This window comes from Prorops nasuta, unplaced genomic scaffold (assembly GCF_024137725.1).
Source record: "Prorops nasuta isolate Cenicafe-Biocafe unplaced genomic scaffold, Cenicafe_Pnas_1.2 PNAS00037, whole genome shotgun sequence".
NCBI classification, from domain to species: domain Eukaryota; kingdom Metazoa; phylum Arthropoda; class Insecta; order Hymenoptera; family Bethylidae; genus Prorops; species Prorops nasuta.
Window position 1 is genome coordinate 1,370,866 of NW_027116834.1, and position 12,619 is coordinate 1,383,484.

Here is a 12,619-nt window from a genome sequence, read left to right on the forward strand (position 1 = left end):
TCAGGGAGTACTTATAAAGGTGCTAGGGTAACTCACTTGCGGTCAGAGAGTACATATAAAGGGGATAGGATAACTCACTTGGGGTGGGGGAGTACTTATAAAGGGGCTAATGTAACACACTTGGGTTCAGGGAGTACTTATATGAGACTAGGGTATCACACATTTGGGTGTCTGGGAGTACTTATAAGGGGGCTAGGATAACACACTTGGGGTCAGGGAGTAATTATAAAGGTGATATGGTAACTCACTTGGGGTCAGGGAGTACTTATAAAGGGGCTAGGGTAACTCACTTTGGGTCAAGGAGTACTTATATGGGACTAGGGTAACTCACTTGGTGTCTGTGAGTTCTTATATGGGACCAGGGTAACTCACTTGGGGTCAGGGAGTACTTATATAGGGGCTATGGTAACTCACTTGGTGTCAGGGAGTACTTCTATGTCACTAGGGTAATTCACTTGGGGTCAGGGAGTACTTCTATGGGACTAGGGTAACTCACTTAGGGTCAGGGAGTACTTATATAGGGGTTATGGTAACTCACTTGGGGTCAGGGAATACTTCTATGTGACTAGGGTAACTCACTTGGGGTCAGGGAGTACTTCTATGGGACTAGGGTAACTCACTTGGGGTCAGGGAGTACATATATAGGGGCTAGGGTAACTCAGTTGGGTTCGGGTTATACTTCTATGTGACTAGGGTAACTCACTTGGGGTCAGGGAGTACTTCTATGTGACTAGGGTAACTCATTTGGGGTCATGGAGTACATCTATGGGACTAGGGTAACTCACTTGGGGTCATGGAGTACATCTATGGGACTAGGGTAACTCACTTGGGGTCAGGGAGTACTTCTATGGGACTAGGGTAACTAACTTGGGGTCAGGGAGTACTTATATAGGGGCTATGGTAACTCACTTGGGGTCAGGGAGTACTTATATAGGGGCTATGGTAACTTACTTGGTGTCAGGGAGTACTTCTATGTCACTAGGGTAATTCACTTGGGGTCAGGGAGTACTTCTATGGGACTAGGGTAACTCACTTAGGGTCAGGGAGTACTTATATAGGGGCTATGGTAACTCACTTGGGGTCAGGGAGTACTTCTATGTGACTAGGGTAACTCACTTGGGGTCAGGGAGTACTTCTATGGGACTAGGGTAACTCACTTGGGGTCAGGGAGTACATATATAGGGGCTAGGGTAACTCAGTTGGGTTCGGGGAATACTTCTATGTGACTAGGGTAACTCACTTGGGGTCAGGGAGTACTTCTATAGGACGAGGGTAACTCACTTGCGGTCAGAGAGTACATATAAAAGGGCCAGGATAACTCACATGGGGTCAGGGAGTACTTTTATGTGACTAGGGTAACTCACTTGCTGTCAGAGAGTACATATAAAGGGGCAACGATAACTCACTTGGGGTCAGGGAGTACTTATATAGGGGCTATGGTAAATCACTTGGGTTCAGGGAGTACTTCTATGTGACTAGGGTAACTCACTTGGGGTCATGGAGTACTTATATAGGGGCTATGGTAACTCACTTGGGGTCAGGGAGTACTTCTATGGGACTAGGGTAACTCACTTGGGGTCAGGGAGTACTTCTATGGGACTAGGGTAACTCACTTGGGGTCAGGGAGTACTTATAAAGGTGCTAGGGTAACTCACTTGGGGTCAGGGAGTACTTATAAAGGTGCTAGTGTAACTCACTTGCGGTCAGAGAGTACATATAAAGGGGATAGGATAACTCACTTGGGGTGGGGGAGTACTTATAAAGGGGCTAAGGTAACACACTTGGGTTCAGGGAGTACTTATATGAGACTAGGGTATCACACATTTGGGTGTCTGGGAGTACTTATAAGGGGGCTAGGATAACACACTTGGGGTCAGGGAGTACTTATAAAGGTGATATGGTAACTCACTTGGGTTCAGGGAGTACTTATATAAGACTAGGGTAACTCACTTGGTGTCTGTGAGTTCTTATATGGGACCAGGGTAACTCACTTGGGGTCAGGGAGTACTTCTATGGGACTAGGGTAACTCTCTTGGGGTCAGGGAGTACTTCTATGGGACTAGGGTAACTCACTTGGGGTCAGGGAGTACTTCTATGGGACTAGGGTAACTCACTTGCTGCCAGAGAGTACATATAAAGGGGCAACGATAACTCACTTGGGGTCAGGGAGTACTTAAATAGGGGCTATGGTAACTCACTTGGGTTCAGGGAGTACTTCTATGTGACTAGGGTAACTCACTTGGGGTCATGGAGTACATCTATGGGACTAGGGTAACTCACTTGGGGTCAGGGAGTACTTCTATGGGACTAGGGTAACTCACTTGGGGTCAGAGAGTACTTATATAGGGGCTATGGTAACTCACTTGGGGTCAGGGAGTACTTCTATGTGACTAGGGTAACTCACTTGGGGTCAGGGAGTACTTCTATGGGACTAGGGTAACTCACTTGGGGTCAGGGATTACTTCTATGGGACTAGGGTAACTCACTTGGGGTCAGGGAGTACTTATATAGGGGCTATGGTAACTCACTTGGGGTCAGGGAGTACTTCTATGTGACTAGGGTAACTCACTTGGGGTCAGGGAGTACTTCTATGGGACTAGGGTAACTCACTTGGGGTCAGGGAGTACTTCTATGGGACTAGGGTAACTCACTTGGGGTCAGGGAGTACTTATAAAGGTGCTAGGGTAACTCACTTGGGGTCAGGGAGTACTTATAAAGGTGCTAGGGTAACTCACTTGCGGTCAGAGAGTACATATAAAGGGGATAGGATAACTCACTTGGGGTGGGGGAGTACTTATAAAGGGGCTAATGTAACACACTTGGGTTCAGGGAGTACTTATATGAGACTAGGGTATCACACATTTGGGTGTCTGGGAGTACTTATAAGGGGGCTAGGATAACACACTTGGGGTCAGGGAGTAATTATAAAGGTGATATGGTAACTCACTTGGGGTCAGGGAGTACTTATAAAGGGGCTAGGGTAACTCACTTTGGGTCAAGGAGTACTTATATGGGACTAGGGTAACTCACTTGGTGTCTGTGAGTTCTTATATGGGACCAGGGTAACTCACTTGGGGTCAGGGAGTACTTATATAGGGGCTATGGTAACTCACTTGGTGTCAGGGAGTACTTCTATGTCACTAGGGTAATTCACTTGGGGTCAGGGAGTACTTCTATGGGACTAGGGTAACTCACTTAGGGTCAGGGAGTACTTATATAGGGGTTATGGTAACTCACTTGGGGTCAGGGAATACTTCTATGTGACTAGGGTAACTCACTTGGGGTCAGGGAGTACTTCTATGGGACTAGGGTAACTCACTTGGGGTCAGGGAGTACATATATAGGGGCTAGGGTAACTCAGTTGGGTTCGGGTTATACTTCTATGTGACTAGGGTAACTCACTTGGGGTCAGGGAGTACTTCTATGTGACTAGGGTAACTCACTTGGGGTCATGGAGTACATCTATGGGACTAGGGTAACTCACTTGGGGTCAGGGAGTACTTCTATGGGACTAGGGTAACTAACTTGGGGTCAGGGAGTACTTATATAGGGGCTATGGTAACTCACTTGGGTTCAGGGAGTACTTCTATGTGACTAGGGTAACTCACTTGGGGTCATGGAGTACATCTATGGGACTAGGGTAACTCACTTGGGGTCAGGGAGTACTTCTATGGGACTAGGGTAACTAACTTGGGGTCAGGGAGTACTTATATAGGGGCTATGGTAACTCACTTGGGGTCAGGGAGTACTTCTATGTGACTAGGGTAACTCACTTGGGGTCAGGGAGTACTTCTATGGGACTAGGGTAACTCACTTGGGGTCAGGGAGTACTTATATAGGGGCTATGGTAACTCACTTGGGGTCAGGGAGTACTTATATAGGGGCTATGGTAACTCACTTGGTGTCAGGGAGTACTTCTATGTCACTAGGGTAATTCACTTGGGGTCAGGGAGTACTTCTATGGGACTAGGGTAACTCACTTAGGGTCAGGGAGTACTTATATAGGGGCTATGGTAACTCACTTGGGGTCAGGGAGTACTTCTATGTGACTAGGGTAACTCACTTGGGGTCAGGGAGTACTTCTATGGGACTAGGGTAACTCACTTGGGGTCAGGGAGTACATATATAGGGGCTAGGGTAACTCAGTTGGGTTCGGGGAATACTTCTATGTGACTAGGGTAACTCACTTGGGGTCAGGGAGTACTTCTATAGGACGAGGGTAACTCACTTGCGGTCAGAGAGTACATATAAAAGGGCCAGGATAACTCACATGGGGTCAGGGAGTACTTTTATGTGACTAGGGTAACTCACTTGCTGTCAGAGAGTACATATAAAGGGGCAACGATAACTCACTTGGGGTCAGGGAGTACTTATATAGGGGCTATGGTAACTCACTTGGGTTCAGGGAGTACTTCTATGTGACTAGGGTAACTCACTTGGGGTCATGGAGTACATCTATGGGACTAGGGTAACTCACTTGGGGTCAGGGAGTACTTCTATGGGACTAGGGTAACTCACTTGGGGTCAGGGAGTACTTATATAGGGGCTATGGTAACTCACTTGGGGTCAGGGAGTACTTCTATGTGACTAGGGTAACTCACTTGGGGTCAGGTAGTATTTCTATGGGACTAGGGTAACTCACTTGGGGTCAGGGAGTACTTATATAGGGGCTAGGTTAACTGACTTGGAGTCAGGGAGTAATTATATAGGGGCTATGGTAACTCACTTGGGGTCAGAGAGTACTTCTATGTGACTAGGGTAACTCACTTGGGGTCAGGGAGTACTTCTATGTGACTAGGGTAACTCACTTGGGGTCAGGGAGTACTTCTATGGGACTAGGGTAACTCACTTGGGGTCAGGGAGTACTTCTATGGGACTAGGGTAACTCACTTGGGGTCAGGGAGTACTTATATAGGGGCTAGGGTAACTGACTTGGGGTCGGGGAGTACTTCTATGTGACTAGGGTAACTCACTTGGGGTCAGGGAGTACTTATATAGGGGCTAGGGTAACTCACTTTGGGTCAAGCATTACTTATATGGTACTAGGGTAACTCACTTGGGGTCAGGGAGTACATTTATGGGACTAAGGAAACACATTTGGGGGTCAGGGAGTACTTATAAAGGGGCTAGGGTGACTCACTTTCGGTCAGAGTGTACATATAAAGGGGCTAGGATAACTCACTTGGGGTCATGGAGTACATTTATGGGACTAAGGAAACACATTTGGGGGTCAGGGAGTACTTATAAAGGGGCTAGGGTAACCCACTTGCGGTCAGAGAGTACATATAAAGGGGATAGGATAACTCACTTGGGGTGGGGGAGTACTTATATGTGACTAGGGTAACTCACTTGCTGTCAGAGAGTACATATAAAGGGGCAACGATAACTCACTTGGGGTCAGGGAGTACTTATATAGGGTCTATGGTAACTCACTTGGGTTCAGGGAGTACTTCTATGTGACTAGGGTAACTCACTTGGGGTCATGGAGTACATCTATGGGACTAGGGTAACTCACTTGGGGTCAGGGAGTACTTATATAGGGGCTATGGTAACTCACTTGGGGTTAGGGAGTACTTCTATGTGACTAGGGTAACTCACTTGGGGTCAGGGAGTACTTCTATGGGACTAGGGTAACTCACTTGGGGTCAGGGAGTACTTCTATGGGACTAGGGTAACTCACTTGGGGTCAGGGAGTACTTATATAGGGGCTAGGGTAACTGACTTGGGGTCGGGGAGTACTTCTATGTGACTAGGGTAACTCACTTGGGGTCAGGGAGTACTTATATAGGGGCTAGGGTAACTCACTTTGGGTCAAGCATTACTTATATGGTACTAGGGTAACTCACTTGGGGTCAGGGAGTACATTTATGTGACTAAGGTAACACACTTGGGGACAGGGAATACTTATAAAGGTGCTAGGGTGACTCACTTTCGGTCAGAGTGTACATATAAAGGGGCTAGGATAACTCACTTGGGGTCATGGAATACATTTATGGGACTAAGGAAACACATTTGGGGGTCAGGGAGTACTTATAAAGGGGCTAGGGTAACTCACTTGCGGTCAGAGAGTACATATAAAGGGGATAGGATAACTCACTTGGGGTGGGGGAGTACTTATAAAGGGGCTAAGGTAACACACTTGGGTTCAGGGAGTACTTATATGAGACTAGGGTATCACACATTTGGGGGTCTGGGAGTACTTATAAAGGGGCTAGGGTAGCTCACTTGCGGTCAGAGAGTACATATAAAGGGGATAGGATAACTCACTTGGGGTCGGGGAGTACTTATAAAGGGGCTAAGGTAACACACTTGGGTTCAGGGAGTACTTATATAAGACTAGGGTAACACACATGGGGTCAGGGGGTACTTATAAAGGGGTTTGAATAAGTCACTTGCGGTCAGAGAGTGCATATAAAGGGGCTAGGATAACTCACTTGGGGTCAGGGAGTACTACTATGGGACTACGGTAACTCACTTGCGGTCAGAGAGTACATATAAAGGGGCTAGGATAACACACTTGGGGTCAGGGAGTACTTATAAAGGTAATATGGTAACTCACTTGGGGTCAGGGAGTACTTATAAAGGGGCTAGGGTAACTCACTTTGGGTCAAGGAGTACTTATATGGGACTAGGGTAACTCACTTGGTGTCTGTGAGTTCTTATATGGAACCAGGGTAACTCACTTGGGGTCAGGGAGTACTTATAAAGGGGCTAGGTTAACTCACTTTGGGTCAAAGAGTACTTTTATGTGACTAGGGTAACTCACTTGCGGTCAGAGAGTACATATGAAGGGGCAAGGATAACTCACTTGGGGTCAGGGAGTACTTATATAGGGGCTATGGTAACTAACTTGGGGTCAGGGAGTATTTCTATGTCACTAGGGTAACTCACTTGGGGTCAGGGAGTACTTCTATGGGACTAGGGTAATTCACTTAGGGTCAGGGAGTACTTATATAGGGGCTATGGTAACTCACATGGGGTCAGGGAGTACTTCTATATGACTAGGGTAACTCACTTGGGGTCAGGGAGTACTTCTATAGGACGAGGGTAACTCACTTGCGGTCAGAGAGTACATATAAAAGGGCCAGGATAACTCACATGGGGTCAGGGAGTACTTATATGTGACTAGGGTAACTCACTTGCTGTCAGAGAGTACATATAAAGGGGCAACGATAACTCACTTGGGGTCAGGGAGTACTTATATAGGGGCTATGGTAACTCACTTGGGTTCAGGGAGTACTTCTATGTGACTAGGGTAACTCACTTGGGGTCATGGAGTACATCTATGGGACTAGGGTAACTCACTTGGGGTCAGGGAGTACTTATATAGGGGCTATGGTAACTCACTTGGGGTTAGGGAGTACTTCTATGTGACTAGGGTAACTCACTTGGGGTCAGGGAGTACTTCTATGGGACTAGGGTAACTCACTTGGGGTCAGGGAGTACTTCTATGGGACTAGGGTAACTCACTTGGGGTCAGGGAGTACTTATATAGGGGCTATGGTAACTCACTTGAGGTCAGGGAGTACTTCTATGTGACTAGGGTAACTCACTTGGGGTCAGGTAGTACTTCTATGGGACTAGGGTAACTCACTTGGGGTCAGGGAGTACTTCTATGGGACTAGGGTAACTCACTTGGGGTCAGGGAGTACTTATATAGGGGCTATGGTAACTCACTTGGGGTCAGGGAGTACTTCTATGTGACTAGGGTAACTCACTTGGGGTCAGGGAGTACTTCTATGTGACTAGGGTAACTGACTTGGGGTCAGGGAGTACTTCTATGGGACTAGGGTAACTCACTTGGGGTCAGGGATTACTTATATAGGGACTATGGTAACTCACTTGGGGTCAGGGAGTACTTCTATGTGACTAGGGTAACTCACTTGGGGTCAGGGAGTACTTCTATGGGACTAGGGTAACTCACTTGGGGTCAGGGAGTACTTATATAGGGGCTAGGGTAACTCAGTTGGGTTCGGGGTGTACTTCTATGTGACTAGGGTAACTCACTTGGGGTCAGGGAGTACTTCTATAGGACGAGGGTAACTCACTTGCGGTCAGAGAGTACATATAAAAGGGCCAGGATAACTCACATGGGGTCAGGGAGTACTTTTATGTGACTAGGGTAACTCACTTGCTGTCAGAGAGTACATATAAAGGGGCAACGATAACTCACTTGGGGTCAGGGAGTACTTATATAGGGGCTAGGGTAACTCACTTTGGGTCAAGGAGTACTTATATGGGACTAGGTTAACTCACTTGGTGTCTGTGAGTTCTTATATGTGACTAGGGTAACTCACTTGCGGTCAGAGAGTACATATAAAGGGGCAAGGATAACTCACTTGGGGTCAGGGAGTACTTATGTAGGGGCTATGGTAACTAACTTGGGGTCAGGGAGTAATTCTATGTAACTAGGGTAACTCACTGGTGGTCAGGGAGTACTTCTATGGGACTAGGGTAACTCACTTGGGGTCAGGGAGTACATATATAGGGGCTAGGGTAACTCAGTTGGGTTCGGGGAATACTTCTATGTGACTAGGGTAACTAACTTGGGGTCAGGGAGTACTTCTATAGGACGAGGGTAACTCACTTGCGGTCAGAGAGTACATATAAAAGGGCCAGGATAACTCACATGGGGTCAGGGAGTACTTTTATGTGACTAGGGTAACTCACTTGCTGTCAGAGAGTACATATAAAGGGGCAACGATAACTCACTTGGGGTCAGGGAGTACTTATATAGGGGCTATGGTAACTCACTTGGGTTCAGGGAGTACTTCTATGTGACTAGGGTAACTCACTTGGGGTCATGGAGTACATCTATGGGACTAGGGTAACTCACTTGGGGTCAGGGAGTACTTATATAGGGGCTATGGTAACTCACTTGGGGTCAGGGAGTACTTCTATGTGACTAGGGTAACTCACTTGGGGTCAGGGAGTACTTCTATGGGACTAGGGTAACTCACTTGGGGTCAGGGAGTACTTCTATGGGACTAGGGTAACTCACTTGGGGTCAGGGAGTACTTATAAAGGTGCTAGGGTAACTCACTTGCGGTCAGAGAGTACATATAAAGGGGATAGGATAACTCACTTGGGGTGGGGGAGTACTTATAAAGGGGCTAAGGTAACACACTTGGGTTCAGGGAGTACTTATATGAGACTAGGGTATCACACATTTGGGTGTCTGGGAGTACTTATAAGGGGGCTAGGATAACACACTTGGGGTCAGGGAGTACTTATAAAGGTGATATGGTAACTCACTTGGGGTCAGGGAGTACTTATAAAGGGGCTAGGGTAACTCACTTTGGGTCAAGGAGTACTTATATGGGACTAGGGTAACTCACTTGGTGTCTGTGAGTTCTTATATGGGACCAGGGTAACTCACTTGGGGTCAGGGAGTACTTATATAGGGGCTATGGTAACTCACTTGGTGTCAGGGAGTACTTCTATGTCACTAGGGTAATTCACTTGGGGTCAGGGAGTACTTCTATGGGACTAGGGTAACTCACTTAGGGTCAGGGAGTACTTATATAGGGGCTATGGTAACTCACTTGGGGTCAGGGAGTACTTCTATGTGGCTAGGATAACTCACTTGGGGTCAGGGAGTACTTCTATGGGACTAGGGTAACTCACTTGGGGTCAGGGAGTACATATATAGGGGCTAGGGTAACTCAGTTGGGTTCGGGGAATACTTCTATGTGACTAGGGTAACTCACTTGGGGTCAGGGAGTACTTCTATAGGACGAGGGTAACTCACTTGCGGTCAGAGAGTACATATAAAAGGGCCAGGATAACTCACATGGGGTCAGGGAGTACTTTTATGTGACTAGGGTAACTCAGTTGCTGTCAGAGAGTACATATAAAGGGGCAACGATAACTCACTTGGGGTCAGGGAGTACTTATATAGGGGCTATGGTAAATCACTTGGGTTCAGGGAGTACTTCTATGTGACTAGGGTAACTCACTTGGGGTCATGGAGTACTTATATAGGGGCTATGGTAACTCACTTGGGGTCAGGGAGTACTTCTATGTGACTAGGGTAACTCACTTGGGGTCAGGGAGTACTTCTATGGGACTAGGGTAACTCACTTGGGGTCAGGGAGTACTTCTATGGGACTAGGGTAACTCACTTGGGGTCAGGGAGTACTTTTAAAGGTGCTAGGGTAACTCACTTGGGGTCAGGGAGTACTTATAAAGGTGCTAGGGTAACTCACTTGCGGTCAGAGAGTACATATAAAGGGGATAGGATAACTCACTTGGGGTGGGGGAGTACTTATAAAGGGGCTAAGGTAACACTCTTGGGTTCAGGGAGTACTTATATGAGACTAGGGTATCACACATTTGGGTATCTGGGAGTACTTATAAGGGGGCTAGGATAACACACTTGGGGTCAGGGAGTACTTATAAAGGTGATATGGTAACTCACTTGGGGTCAGGGAGTACTTATAAAGGGGCTAGGGTAACTCACTTTGGGTCAAGGAGTACTTATATGGGACTAGGGTAACTCACTTGGTGTCTGTGAGTTCTTATATGGGACCAGGGTAACTCACTTGGGGTCAGGGAGTACTTATATAGGGGCTATGGTAACTCACTTGGTGTTAGGGAGTACTTCTATGTCACTAGGGTAATTCACTTGGGGTCAGGGAGTACTTCTATGGGACTAGGGTAACTCACTTAGGGTCAGGGAGTACTTATATAGGGGCTATGGTAACTCACTTGGGGTCAGGGAGTACTTCTATGTGACTAGGGTAACTCACTTGGGGTCAGGGAGTACTTCTATGGGACTAGGGTAACTCACTTGGGGTCAGGGAGTACATATATATGGGCTAGGGTAACTCAGTTGGGTTCGGGGAATACTTCTATGTGACTAGGTTAACTCACTTGGGGTCAGGGAGTACTTCTATAGGACGAGGGTAACTCACTTGCGGTCAGAGAGTACATATAAAAGGGCCAGGATAACTCACATGGGGTCAGGGAGTACTTTTATGTGACTAGGGTAACTCACTTGCTGTCAGAGAGTACATATAAAGGGGCAACGATAACTCACTTGGGGTCAGGGAGTACTTATATAGGGGCTATGGTAACTCACTTGGGTTCAGGGAGTACTTCTATGTGACTAGGGTAACTCACTTGGGGTCATGGAGTACATCTATGGGACTAGGGTAACTCACTTGGGGTCAGGGAGTACTTCTATGGGACTAGGGTAACTAACTTGGGGTCAGGGAGTACTTATATAGGGGCTATGGTAACTCACTTGGGGTCAGGGAGTACTTCTATGTGACTAGGGTAACTCACTTGGGGTCAGGGAGTACTTCTATGGGACTAGGGTAACTCACTTGGGGTCAGGGAGTACTTATATAGGGGCTATGGTAACTCACTTGGGGTCAGGGAGTACTTCTATGTGACTAGGGTAACTCACTTGGGGTCAGGTAGTATTTCTATGGGACTAGGGTAACTCACTTGGGGTCAGGGAGTACTTATATAGGGGCTAGGGTAACTGACTTGGGGTCACGGAGTACTTATATAGGGGCTATGGTAACTCACTTGGGGTCAGAGAGTACTTCTATGTGACTAGGGTAACTCACTTGGGGTCAGGGAGTACTTCTATGTGACTAGGGTAACTCACTTGGGGTCAGGGAATACTTCTATGGGACTAGGGTAACTCACTTGGGGTCAGGGAGTACTTCTCTGTGACTAGGGTAACTCACTTGGGGTCAAGGAGTACTTCTATGGGACTAGGGTAACTCACTTGGGGTCAGGGAGTACTTATATAGGGGCTAGGGTAACTGACTTGGGGTCGGGGAGTACTTCTATGTGACTAGGGTAACTCACTTGGGGTCAGGGAGTACTTATATAGGGGCTAGGGTAACTCACTTTGGGTCAAGCATTACTTATATGGCACTAGGGTAACTCACTTGGGGTCAGGGAGTACATTTATGTGACTAAGGTAACACACTTGGGGACAGGGAATACTTATAAAGGTGCTAGGGTGACTCACTTTCGGTCAGAGTGTACATATAAAGGGGCTAGGATAACTCACTTGGGGTCATGGAGTACATTTATGGGACTAAGGTAATACATTTGGGGGTCAGGGAGTACTTATAAAGGGGCTAGGGTAACTCACTTGCGGTCAGAGAGTACATATAAAGGGGATAGGATAACTCACTTGGGGTGGGGGAGTACTTATAAAGGGGCTAGGGTAGCTCACTTGCGGTCAGAGAGTACATATAAAGGGGATAGGATAACTCACTTGGGGTCGGGGAGTACTTATAAAGGGGCTAAGGTAACACACTTGGGTTCAGGGAGTACTTATATAAGACTAGGGTAACTCACTTGGTGTCTGTGAGTTCTTATATGGGACCAGGGTAACTCACTTGGGGTCAGGGAGTACTTCTATGGGACTAGAGTAACTCACTTGGGGTCAGGGAGTACTTCTGTGGGACTAGGGTAACTCACTTGGGGTCAGGGAGTACTTCTATGGGACTAGGGTAACTCACTTGGGGTCAGGGAGTACTTATAAAGGGGCTAGGGTAACTCACTTGCGGTCAGAGAGTACATATAAAGGGGATAGGATAACTCACTTGGGGTGGGGGAGTACTTATAAAGGGGCTAAGGTAACACACTT